The following is a 14,598-nucleotide window of genomic DNA, read 5'->3' on the forward strand; positions in this document are numbered from 1 at the left end:
TGCGATTTCGATGCTGAAACGATATATTGTGCAGCCCTAGTTATTATTATCATCAATGCTGAAAGCTATTTTTATCTATATGCAAAATAGAAATCATTCTGACATTATAAATGTCTATATTAATACATTCGGGTAATTTATGAATCCTTAGAAAATAAAAGTACAAACGTCTTTAAAAGATGGAATAATTGTCAAAGTTTTCGATTTCAGGCATCTTTTGAAACACTTAAAAACGTAAAAAGGTTGAGATTGATCTATTTAATTGTATGGATATATGAAAAAAAAAACAACATATATAATAAAATAATTATTTCCTGTTAATCCTAGTGAATCTGTACGCTTATCAGTTGATGAAAATACAGCAACTTTTTTTTTTAAGATATAGTCACTGTTTTTTTTCCTCTCATGTCATATACATATCCCAGATGCATCTCCCAACCTTATCAGTGTTCTCTTGAGATTAAATTAAAAGCAATAATTCCTGTTGATCACCTCTTTAGGTAGAACAGGTCACCTTTATAACCTAATGAGTGTGTTTGTTCTGTAAGGACCTGCTTTGTGTTCAGCTTGCGTGACGTTGGTTTTGTGGAGCGTGTTGAATGTCTTTCTGTGAAGATCAAGCGTTCTGAATGTCAGGTAGGTTATATTTAAGTTCTCATTTTATAGCTATTTTCAGATATTACCTTTATTATTCAGTGTTGGAGTATATGCACATGGAATTAATGACTAACTTTCAGCCAGCCAGCCAAAGCACTTCCAGCGAACTGTCTTTCCGTTACGAAATTGCCATGTTTAAGACCGGATTTCTTTAAAAATCAGATCTTCACTGCCTGATTGATACATGATACAAAGTGGGTCTCAGCCCGGACAAGAAGCACTGCATTGCATCCCTTTCCCCCCGCCATGTCTTCAAAATATGAACATTTATTTTACCCTAGTATTTTCAATGGAGTGTCTGCGCTAGAAATCATTGATTGACTAAATATAAATTTACCTTTCTAGTTACAATCAGTGCTTTTTTCAGGGACCAAGTTTGGGCACGCCTAATCTAAATGATTATAATAAACAAAACTGTTAAAATCATCAGAAAATATGCTGTTAATTTAAGATTTTAGCAATCAGCGCAAATAGTATTGTATATATGAATAAATATTCATTAAATTTACAATTATATGTCATTGAAATTCAGCTTTTTTTGTCAGTGAAAGTCAGGGAGTTTGACATGTGTAACCCTGTCTACATTATTACTAATCTCAGTATTGTCACACCCTCAGCTGTAATTTCTTCTGTGCCAGTTTGGCACAGAATGCTTGGGTGGGTAATGCGTACTTGCCTATACATGATGGGTCAAATATCTACGACCTTTAAATCTCTTTGATGACCTGGCATGCCCTTAAATTAAGACATCAGATCAACTAGCGTGCTCAGACAGACTGAGTGTACATTGATAGTAAGATCTCTTCGCCTCATGATGTTAGTCAACACCTTCATAACTCATAATTCAATATGCTTGGAATCTAAGCCTCACAAATCTCAGATCTTAGTTATATGTCAATTAACATTTAGCTCTTTCTTATTGCTGCTTGGTTTTTATTGAATGAAGCAGGAATAGGAGGAATCTATTCAATGGATAGTTCACCCAAAACTGAATTAAAAACTCATTTTTTACAGCTTGGTTTTTGTTTCACAAAGCCATCGTCATCATTTACTGTTTGGTTTTCATTAGTTAAAGGGTTAGTTCTTTCCAAACTAAATAAAAAACTCATCATTTACTGCTTGGTTTTTATTGGTTATAGGGTTAGTTCAAATAAAATTGAATTCAACAAAGCTGTCATTGTTTACTGCTTAGTTTTTATTGGTTAAAGGGTTAGTTCACCTAAAACTGAATAAGACAATAATTATTTACTGCTTGTTTTTTATTAGTAAAGGTTTAGTTCACCCAAAACTGAATATAAAACTCATACTTTACTGCTTGGTTTTTATTTGTTAAAGGGTTTGTTCACCCAAAACTAAATTCAACAACAACAATGACAACAACAACAAAAAACTGTTATCACTTGGTTTTTATTGGTTAAAAGGTCAGTTCACCTAAAATTGAAATCAACAAGACGATCATCAATTACTGCTTGGTTTTTATTTGTTAAAGGGTTAGTTTACCCAAAACTAAATACAACAACAACAACAACTGTTATCACTTGGTTTTTATTGGTTAAAAGGTTCATCCAAAACTGAATAAAAAAACTTGTTATTTACTGTTTGGTTTTTATTAGTTAAAGGGTTACTTCACCCAAAAGTGAATTAAACAAACAGCCATTATTTACTGCTTGGTTTAATTGGTTAAAGCTGGGTTAGTTTACCCTAAATTAGTTTACCACTAAATTTAACAAAAACAACAACAACAACAACAGCAACAAAAAACTATTATCACTTGTTTTTTATTGGTTAAAAGGTCAGTTGACCTAAAAAGGTATTCAACAAGACGACCATCAATTACTGCTTGGTTTTTATTAGTTAAAGGGTTACTTCACCCAAAAGTGAATTAAACAAACTGCCATTATTTACTGCTTGGTTTTATTGGTTAAAGCTGGGTTAGTTTACCCTAAATTAGTTTACCACTAAATTTAACAAAAACAACAACAACAACAGCATCAAAAACTATTATCACTTGTTTTTTATTGGTTAAAAGGTCAGTTCACCTAAAATTTAATTCAACAAGACGATCATCAATTACGGCTTGGTTTTTATTTGTTAAAGGGTTAGTTCACCTAAAATTAATTTAAAAAGTTATCATTTATTCTTAGTTTTTATTAGTTATAGGGTTAGTTCACCTAAAATTGAATTCAACAAAGCTGTTATCATTTACTGTTTGGTTTTTATTAGTTAAAGCAGGGTTAGTTTACCTAAAACTAAATTCAACAACAACTACAACAACAAAAACAAACTGTTATCACTTGTTTTTATTGGTTAAAAGGTCAGTTGACCTAAAAAGGTATTCAACAAGACGACCATCAATTACTGCTTGGTTTTTATTTGTTAAAGGGTTAGTTCTCCTAAAATTAATTTTAAAAGTTATCATTTATTGCTTAGTTTTTATTAGTTATAAGGTTAGTTCACCTAAATTTGAATTCAACAAAGCTGTTGTCATTTACTGTTTGGTTTTTAGTTAAAGGTGTTAGTTCACCCAAAACTGAATAAAAAACTACCATTATTTACTACTTGGTTTCATATTGGTTAAAGCAGGGTTAGTTTACCCAAAGCTAAATTCAAGAACAACAACAGCAACAACAACAACAAAAAACCTTTATCACTTGGCTTTTATTGGTTAAAAGGTCAGTTCACCTAAAATTGAATTCAACAAGACGATCATCAATTACTGCTTGGTTTTGCACCTAAAATTGGTCAGTGGCTTGGTCAGCCGTGTTTCTGTGTGGAGAACTGATGACCTTCACGGGCCAATCACAGTAATTTCTGTTGAGCACGTGATCACAATGGTAAATCAGCACTGTTTAAAAACACGCTCAACAGTGATCAAATGTTATTGGGAAATGGACGTTTTTAAAATGTGAGTATGGATCGGTAACAAATTCCAGTATCGTTACAACACTAGTGTGGAAACACTTGAGTTAAAAGTGAGTACATTTTCATTTTTGCGTGAACTATCCCTTTAAAAACTTGTTCATGCAGCTTTCTTGTTGCATTCATAATTATTTATGTGGTTTTTAAACTAATGTCTAGGATGTTTGGCATCTTGCTAAATAGTGTGTGTTATGCATGAATGCAATGCAAAAGATTGAGAAGAATGCAGGAGAAGGCAGAAATGAGATATGGATTTCCTCTGTGTCAGTAACGCTTGTCTGGAAAGCCAGTGACACATAAATTCACAGACCAATTCATACATCATCACTAGCAGCTCACTTCTTTAGCATGATTTTCTCTCCTATCATGGGTTTGCATGAACTGTTCCACTCTTTTAAGCAAACACATGAAGAGTACAGTTTGCATGTGCACACACAGGTTCAATAAACAGGGTTCAGATAATCCAAATCAACTGAACTGTGATGCCAAATGAATCCGAGTGTGAACACGTTCATGTGTGCGTTTATGCTTGGTTTGGTTTGATTGCTCTTTTATTGCAGTTCATTTAAATGAATAAATGTCAATGTTGTCATCCAAACCTTGGTGTGCACCAAATAATTGCAAACATTACACTTGATCTTTCATCCAGTCACTTTTAACATTGAAAAGTTATTTTATTGCCATTTTTATAGTGTAAAGTGGTGTATTGTCTGTGTTGGTGGGTTATATTATGCTACAAAAACCCTACTACAGACTTCTTTCTCTATATGTTATTTCTTATACATTATAATATTTTAAACCACTAAAATGTCAATGAAAGTCACTTTGTTAAACTTTAGAGCTGAATTTTCAACATCAAAAGTCAACAGTGCAGAGATCGAGCTCCCATAATGCAATTCACTAACACAAAATACAGAAACTGTTAATTAACAGATATTTAATATAAATTTATCAGCGTAAACAGCAGGAAAGATGAGTCTTGGTCCACTTTAAAATAAACTCTGGTGTGGTTTGACTTCAATATAAATGCAACATGAACCAGAACAATAACACAACAAAAGTAGGATATAATGTCACTTAAGGTGACCATAAAAAGGACAAAATTCTCTGTAGTGTATGAGTGTGTCTAAATGTAAGGGCATGTATGGGTGTTTCCCAGTCTTGGGTTGCAGCTGGAAGGGCATCCACTGCATAAAACATATGCAGGAATAGTTGGCAGTTCATTCTGCTGTGGCGACCCTGATAAATAAGGGATTAAGCTAAAAGAAAATAAATGAATCAGGTCTATTAATATACTATAAGAACACTTAAAATATTACTCATTGAAAGATTCTTTCTTTAGTGTCTATTATGTATAGTTTGTTAGCCATGTTTTAAGTGCTTTTTGAATGTAGTCAGCTTTCAATTGCACTTTTAAAAATAAAGATTATGAATGTTTCTTTAAAGCAATGGCATTGAGCCATTTTTGGTTCTCCAAAGAACCTTTTATAAGAACATTTTTTAAAAGAACCATGTTTTTCTTATGCCGTGGTCACACTAGAGTTTGTGCATGCTGTACGGCTGCGAGAAGGGGCGGGATTAAGCAAGATAACTAGACTTTTTTTTAAAAAGTGAGCGATTGGTCAGTATTTAAAATTTCTGTCCAGAGAGGTCATGTTTTGATAATCAATTGGTCTGACAGTCACATGATGTGATTTCACAGATCAGAGTTCACCAAGCTTGAACTTTGCAACAATGTGAAACTTGTGGCATGAGCTTACACCTCTGATTTGTCGCAATTGCATGGGGAAGTTTATTTGGCGAAAACTGCAGTGTGACCGTGACTTTAGTGTGAAAATTATTTCATTTAATTTTTTTACAAAAACAAAACCCTAACCCTAACAAACTCTTAACCCTACAAATCCAAATTGTCACCATAAAGAACCTGAAAATGTTAAAATGAAAATTTTAAAGATTCTTCATTGGTACATTGATGCCAGTAAAGTGCTGATTAAAATGGGAATTATAAAAATGTGCTCCAAAAAATCTGCACTGAAAAGAAGGATTCATTGGATTTACTAAAAAAGTAAGTGGCTGCTAACAATATATATGAGCTGAAATTTAACAAACAAAATATATTTTGTAATTTTTAACCAAATTTGTGTGTATAAATGCAGCCCATATAAATTGTTTGTTACCACTTGCATTAAAATTAATTAATTAGTTCATTAGTTAATTAGTTAATTCATTCATTCATTCATTTATTCATTCCTTCAGTTTAGTCTCTTCATTTATCCAGGTTTGCCACAGTGGAATGAACTGCCAACTACTCCAGCATATGTTTTATGCTTTAAATGAAAACACCGTAAAGTTTTTCCATATTCCAAAACACCTGTGTATCATATTTTCTCATTTTACTCTGGGACTTCCCCATTCTGGTGACCACCCCACAGATTTTTTCAGCATCTATTGGACGTCTCCAACAGATTAAATTTTTCACCTAATGTCGAAAAGCTAAGCTTTGCTGCTCTAATTACGTGCCCCCCCCCAATTTCAACTTCTTTCTGGAAGTAAATGGCATGGCCCCTGATTTCTACCCCCTGCCAGGAATAGATTGCTTTAGCTAGCCAAACGTAATAAAAGGTCTTGATGTCAGCCAGACGCCAAGACTTTAACCCCCCACAACAGATTATCTGTGGCGAGTTATGTCTTGGATCTCACTTATTGTAATTTACGCTGCTATCCCACAGATGATTTAACTTATCCAATTCAACTATAGCACATGTCTTTGGACCGTGGGGGAAACCGGAGCACCCAGAGGAAACCAACACCAACACTGGGAGAACATGCAAACTCCACAGAAACAGGAACTGACCAAGTCGGGACTTGAACCAGCGACTTTCTTGCTGTGAGGCGACAGTGCTAACCACTGAGCCACCGTGCCGCCTGTAGTAAGTCCAAAGAATTTTGTTTTCAGTGTGCGAATTTGAATCCATTAAAACAGGATGTTCGTAATTGTTCCTGTATACAAACAGATAATCATCTACTGACAGTCGTAATGTGCAATTTGTTCTGTAAAAATTTTATAACAAGCTTATTTTGTGTTTTATTCCATTGTCCTCTTAGATATTGGGTATCTAAAATGAACTGCTTATTTATGATTTGGAGCTCTGGCTTCTTTTGAAGAGGTCAGACTGAAGGCTTTTATCAGGGTCAGAATGGAGTCAGGCTCGAGGTTACAGAGGTGAGCTTATTTCCCTGTGGGTGTTGTTCAGGACACTGGCGTCAGTGGGGGATGTTCATCAAGTGTGGACCCTGTCTGAGCTAATAGAGAGGAAATGCACAGCTTTTCCTGTCGCAGAACAAATAAACAAGCCTTTCTAGCGAGCTGTTTTCATCCTCCGCTGAAGAGATCAGAAAATCAGGGAATAATGACAAGACAGTCTTTGTGTTCTGTCATTGTCTCTCTTTTTTTTGTAGTTTATTTTTGGAGTGCTTGTTTCTGTGCCGAGGATAAAAATGGCTTGCCTGTGTGAAAAGCACTCAGGGATTGTGTCTTTACAATACTCTATGATGTATTTTCATTTTATATGTGTTTTTTGAATTTATTTGAATTTTTTTTTTTTTTCATATCATATTATATTAGGGCGACACGGTTGCTTGTTTGAGTCCTGGCTGGGTCAGTTGTCATTTCTGTGTAAGTTGCATGTTCTCCCTATGTTTGAGTGGGTTCTTCCAGGAGGAAAAGGAAAAAAACTTGCGCTACAGGTGAACTGAATAAACTAAATTGGCCATGTATGGATGTTTCCCAGTACTGGGTTGCAGCTGAAAGGGCATATATCATATTATATCATATGGCGAATTTTCAGTTTTTTTCTGTGCCACAACATGTAATTAATAATTTAATGTTCTTTATTTATTTATTACTTAATTTTATTTTAGTTTTTGACAGTAATTCCTTTAATGGGTTCTACAATAGAGGAAGAGAGAATGATTTGTCATCAAAATCATAAAAGTATGATCATATTGTGAATATTCAATTTTTTTTGTGTGTGCCACAAAATATAATTAATAATTTCATGTTTTTTAATATATTCTATTTTTATTTTTTAATTTAATAACTTATTTATTTTTTTTAGATATTTTTTCACAGATTTGTCATCGAAATCATCTAACAATTTCATTACTTTAGTGTGTTTTATCATATTGTGCATATCATTTTTTGTCTGCCACAACATATAATTAATAATTTAATATTAAATTTAATTTTATGTAATTTTATTTAGCAGTGAATCCTATAGGAAGAGGAAGATAAAGGTCAGTCTGATCATATTGCGAATTTTCAATATTTTTTGTGCCACAAAATATAATTAATAATTTAATCGTTATCTTAATTTTTATTTATTTATTTATTTTTTACATTTTTAGTAATTTTTTATTTTATTTAGATTTGTCATTGAAATCATATCAGTCTGATCCTATTGTGAATATTCAATATTTTTGTGTGCCACGACATGTAATTCATAATTTAATGTTCAGCTTATTTTATTTTTCATTTTATTTTATTTTGCAATAAATATCTTAATGTGTTTTGCAGTAGCAGAACAGAGAGAGAGAGATTTTTCATTGGTATCAGGCAATAATTTAATTACTTTAGTGTGTATTATCATATTGTGAATATTCAATATTTCTTTTTGCCCCAACATGTAATTAATCATTTAATCTTTTATTTTATTTCATTTTTTATTTATTTTTTTAATTTACTTAAAAAAATATTTAGCATTGAATCCCATTGGAAGAGGAAGAGAAATAGTTATTGTGATATTGCGAATATTCAGTCATTTTTGTGCCACAACATGTAATTCAGGGGTGTCGAACTCCTGGAGGGCTGCAGACCTGCAGAATTTTGTTCCAACCCTGCTCCAACACATTTAACTGTAGGTTTCAAACAAGACTGAAGGACTCATTTAGTTTGATCTGAAGTGTTTAATTAGGGTTGGAACTAAACTGTGCAGAGCTGTGATGTAATTAATAATTTAATTTTCTGCTTATTCTTTAATAATTTAATTTCATTCCATTTATTGGTCACACTTTACAATAAGGTTTTGTTAGTTAATATATTTACTAAAATTATTTAATAACGAACAATACTTGTAATGCATTTATTAATCATATTTCAGCATTTACTAATGCATTGTTAACATCCAAATTCATGCTTGTTAACATTAATGCACCTTGAGTTAACATGAACTAACTATCAACAACTGTATTTTCATTAACTAACATTAACGTGAACAAGTGATGTAATAAATGTTTTTTTCAGTGTTTGTTCATGTTAGTAAATGCAGTAACTAATATTAACACTTGCAGCTTCATTGTAAAGTGTTACCATTTTACTTTATTTTGCAGTGAATCTCTTAATAAGTTCTCAAGAGAGAGCGATTTAAAAAAATCCTGTAATAATTGAATTACTTTGTTTTAAAGGGATTCCCTATACTGTATCTCCGACATTTCGCCTGTAAAGAGGAAACTCTGACCCCACAATATTGACGTCTGCAGAGGTCATTCTGTGTGCAAATTAGGTCACATTTGTTCTGGTAGACAGGATCACCATACACTGCCTCAACCCTCATTTGTCTTTTTAGTTGCAAATCAATTACTGTACGTAGTGAATTACTGGTTCAGAAAGTCAAAGGGCAAACCAAATCAATCGTCCACTGTAGAACACAAGCTCATTAATGTTCATGAACAATATCCACAATATCAGTGTGGTTTACTGTGGACTAAAATGGGCTACATTTAGTTAGTTAAATCAGTATATTGGTCCTTTACTCTTCAAAATCCCGTCACGTTTCAGATCTATAAATGATGCAGTACAAAGTTTCTAAGTGGAAATTGTAATTTTTTTGTGTTTTTTGGTACAAATTCAGGAATCCAGGATAGTATTAAATAGGAGTAATGAATGATTGCTATATTTACATCGCCAACCTGATTTCAACCAGACATATTTCTGGATTGACAATCTATGTTGATCCTGAAACAACACTCCAATCAGAATTAAGGGATATATTTACAGTTTATGTTAAGTTTAGGCTTACGGTCAGGTTTATGCACTTCTGCATGATTGTTATCCAACTATGATTGCCTTCTTATTTTGGAAATAGTTTACTTTTATGGTTGGGTTTAGGGGAAGGGAAAAGGTATGATATTCATTTTCGTACAAAAATGATGTTCCAGGATCAACACAGATGTTAATTCAGGATCGCATTCTACTTGGCAAAATCATGACGTGCAAATTTACATACAGTACTTTTGTTTTTACATACTAAAAAGAATGCTATAGTAAATGTCTGTAAATTAAATACAATGTGCAAAAACAGCCATCTGATACCATTACTACATTCACAACACCTATAACTTTGGAAAACATGTAAACACAATACTATTAAATCAACTGAATTAAGAAAAATGTAAGACCATTTGAAAATGAAAGACCATTTTATTATTATAAATCCAGTTTGTCTGGATTTATAATTATAGTTTCAAGAGTTCACAATTAGATATGCTTGGTGCAAATAGCAGGTTTGGCATGCTGTCCTTGGAGAGAACTCTGAGCTCGAAGATAATTGAGTCTAGGGCTCCCGCCTGGTCAATGAGCATATAAGGAGGTCCGAGATCAGGTAGGCCCCGAGAGCTCCCCCTGGTAAATGAGGAAAAGGAGGAGATGGGGTGAAGGATGGGGATTCTTCCAAAACGAAGATAAGGCAGTAGGGCGAAATCGGTCTATTCATTGTAAGTTTGAATCATTCTGGTTAGATTATTGATGATATGGATGAGAGGCCGCCGTGATCAACCATATTACGTGCTCCTCTCGAAATTTGTTTATAAAACTTTACAATGTGTTGAGTAAGGCATACTTGTAGTTTTTTTTCTGTAAAGTCCTGGTATTATGTTCTAGATTTCAAAACCAAAAAAACATTTAGAGTTTTTTTGTGAGGTAAAACAACAAAAATGTGCAGTGTTTGTTTATTTTTAGACACACAGGGTTCCCACTTTTTCATGGACACCAATTTAGAGGACTTTTAAAATCCCTAATAATTTTAAATCGAGCACCTTAATTCACAACCCCAGCAAATGACAGTCATTTCGCTTACACTTAATATTTTAATGTGTCGTTTTCACAAATGTTAACTATTTTAAACAATCGTATTCAAAATAACTTTAATACAATTAGTTTAATAAAATAATGGTGATATTTAAATGTGGCTACTAAAATACTGATAAAATGCATTGTTTGTCATAGTTCTTGATTAAGTAAATAATTTTTTTTTAAGTTTTTTGTTTCGGTTTTGAAAGCAGCACAGTCCAATTATTGAAATAACACCATAAACTTTGAAATTCAAATGTCAAGTTCAAGTATTTAAATGTCAAAAATTCAAGTAATTTCAAGTCCTTTTATGAATCGTGGGAACCGTGGACACAACATCGTTGTCTTAGTGCATTAATTCAATATGTTAAACTGTTCTCTGCAGCTAAACAGTAGCCATTTGGCTTAGGTGAGTTTGAAATGCTGCTCATGTATAACCACAGGAATTGCCCCAGCATTAAAAGCTTGGTTTTGACTATATTTGGAAGGGTCATAAATATTAATAAGATCTGCTCACCCTCTCACTCACTCACTTACACACACACACAGCATGATATACTCTGAAATACGAAAATCATAGTTCATTTGTCCAAAAGTATTTGAACAAAACTGAATATCTTGTCAAATGACAATTCTTTAAACTGAAGTGGAGAAGAGGTTAACCCTTTACTCTAATCCACACCCAGTTAATTCAGTAGATTTCTAATATGTTGAAGTACACCTTGTACTGTAATTCTAGCACTGTACTTTTATGTAAGTGTTTTCTTTTTCTAGTTGGTACATTAGGTGGAAATGGCACGCACTGCTCTATTGTGTCTGTGCCAAACATCTAGCTTTCGATCATCCCATAATAAGCACATTAGCATGTTGTCATGGATACTTGCAGAACAACACTTCATCAGCAATGAATACTGCTACTGATTAAATCCTGCTTGCAGCATTCAGGGGAGGAAATTAATCTGCACTGATAATAAAATGTCTCCTTAATATCCTAAAATCCTGCAGTGTTCAGAGAACCCTGATATTTTTATTCTCTGTTCTCCTGTGACTGAATTAGCTGGCCATGGAAGCAGGCCAAGCACAACAGTTCGTCCTATTAATGTGCATCAGTCCAGTTCTGTCAGAAAACAGAGCATGAGACAAAAAAGGAAAAGTAAAGAAACATGCAGCTGCTGTTTCTTTCAGTTATGATTCATGCTGCGTCTGGCACATCTATCTATACATCCATCCATCCATGGAATTTATTAAATATCTGTCTGTCTTCTCTGTCTGTCAGTCTTTATTCTTCTGTTGTTTTATCTATTCGTCCTGTCATTCGTTTGTTCTTTTATTCATCCATCTATCTATCCATTCATCCGTTTGCCTGTCCGACCATTTATCCGTCCATCCATCCATCAATCTGACTATCCATCCATCCGTTCATCCATCCAACAATCCATCTATCTTGTTTATGCAGAGCTTCATCCATCCATCCATCCATTCATCCATCTGTTCGACCATCCATCCGTCTATAAATCTGACCATCAATCCGACCAGCCATTCATCAATCCATCCATCCATCAGTCCAACTGTCCATTCATCCATTTATCTATACTTCCATCCATCCATCCAACCGTCCATCCATCCTGTTTATGCAAAGCTTCATCCATTTGTGCTTCCATCCCTTCATGTGTTCGACCATCCATCCATCCATAAATCTGACCATCCATCAATCCGACAAACCATCCATCCATCCATCCGTCCAACTATTCATTCATCCATCATCTATCTATCCTTCCATCCGTATGTCCGTCCATCCATCCATCCATCCATCCATCCATCCATCCATCAATTCGACCATCCATCCATCCATCCATCCATCCATCCATATATCCTTCCATCCATCCGACTATCCACCCTGTTTATGCAGAGCTTCATCCATTTGTTCATCCATCCATCCATATGTTCGACCATCCATCCATAAATTTTACCATCCATCAATCCAACAAACAATCCATCCCTCGATCTGTTCAGCCATCTTACCATAAATCTTACCATCCATCCATCTGGCCATCCATACATCCATCCATCCATCAATCTGACATTCATTCATCCATCTAATCATTCATCCATCCATCTATCTTTACAACCATCTGTCTATCCATCCTGTTTATGCAGAGCTCCATCCATTCATCCATCCATCTGACCATCCATCCATTTTTAATGCAGAGCTTCTTCCATCCATCCATCCAGCCAGCCAGCCAGCCAGCCATCCATCCATCTGTCTGACTATCCATCCATTCATCTGACCATCCATCAATCCATCCATTCTGTTTATGCAGAGCTTAGTCCATCCATCCATCCAAACATCCTACCATCTGACCATCCAACCATCCTGTTTATGCAAAGCTCGATCCATCCATCCGTCCTTCCATCCTTCCATTGTGTTTATACAGAGCTCCATCCATCTGTCCAGCCGTTCATCCATCCATCCTTTCATCATTCATCCATCCGTCCTGGTTATGTAGAGCTTCATCCCTCTGTCCATCTGTCCGTCCATCCATCCATCCATCCCTCAGTGGAAAGTATAAAATATTAATAAATATTATATATATAAAATAATCCTATAATGATTAGTAATATTTATTATGAATATTTCTAAAACATTTAACAATTACCAAAGACTCTGACACATTTTAATAATGCTGTATTCTGTGCTCATTAACCAGGTAATGCAATCCTGTTAACTGTGTCGAGATGTTCAGCTTAAACCGCCGATACAGTTGTGGAGGATTGAAACAGCCTCCATATGTCGTAATGATGTGGATTTAGCTAAGATGCTTATTGCTCTGTGTTCTATATAAAGATAATGAGATCTGCCTCGAAATCTATGCAGATGGAATTGCACAGATGAACTACAGCCAAAATTTGGGGTGGTGAAATAATTAATTTCATTAGTGTTTTTCTACAATGAGTCTTATTGTTTTACTATTAGAGGCTTGCCCTTGTGGATTTTTGGCTGTTCTCAGTTTTTATTTACCTGGTACAGAGCTGAGCTCAATGTGCAAAGTGAGTTAGAGCAATTAGACCGATAGCCAAATTAATAATAAAGAGAGGCTTTGTTACTCTGTAAGCTTATTTTGAGACTATAAATTGATTTGAATGGAAAGGTAATGCTGACAGAACTCTTTCATCACTGGTCTGTCATTTCCTCTGTGCTATTTTGTCATTTAGTGGAAGTATATCATATCATAAATCGTTGGCAGATCAAACACATGCTGACAAAAACAAACTTTATAGTATTATTACATAATTATTATTTTTATTATTATTTATTTCATGCTTGTTCCCCAAAAAAAGTGCATGTTTTCAAACATATGTTTTTGGCCCAACTTTTATTTCAGTCATTTTATAGTCCAAGATATTTTAGCCCAGCTAAGCAGTGGTTTTGTCCCTGCACTTGATTATGGTGTAATATTTTCAGATTTTATATATATGTGTGTGTGTGTGTGTGTCAGTATATGTATATGTATATATATATATATATATATATATATATATATATATATATATATATATATATATATATATATATATATTTGTAATTTCCCAATTGCAACAAAGAAATACCGGGAAATGTCTCTAGACTGATGGCATTTCAAGTCGTTCAGCCTTATAACCTTAAAATGTGAGCAAAATTGCCCGTTTTGACATAACTTTAGACATTACACTAAAGAATCATACAAACACCAGCTCTAAAGTGACGTTGATGAAGTAGCAATGGTTCCAGCTGTCTTAATGGTTAGCAGCAGATGTGAATGAACGGCGAAAGAAAGTAGTTCCTCATACAAAAGCGTTTATGAGACTCTCCGCGTTTGATTCTCTTATTTATATACACAATTATGCCGTCAAACTGT

This window comes from Danio rerio, chromosome 24, assembly GCF_049306965.1.
Source record: "Danio rerio strain Tuebingen ecotype United States chromosome 24, GRCz12tu, whole genome shotgun sequence".
Lineage (NCBI taxonomy): Eukaryota > Metazoa > Chordata > Actinopteri > Cypriniformes > Danionidae > Danio > Danio rerio.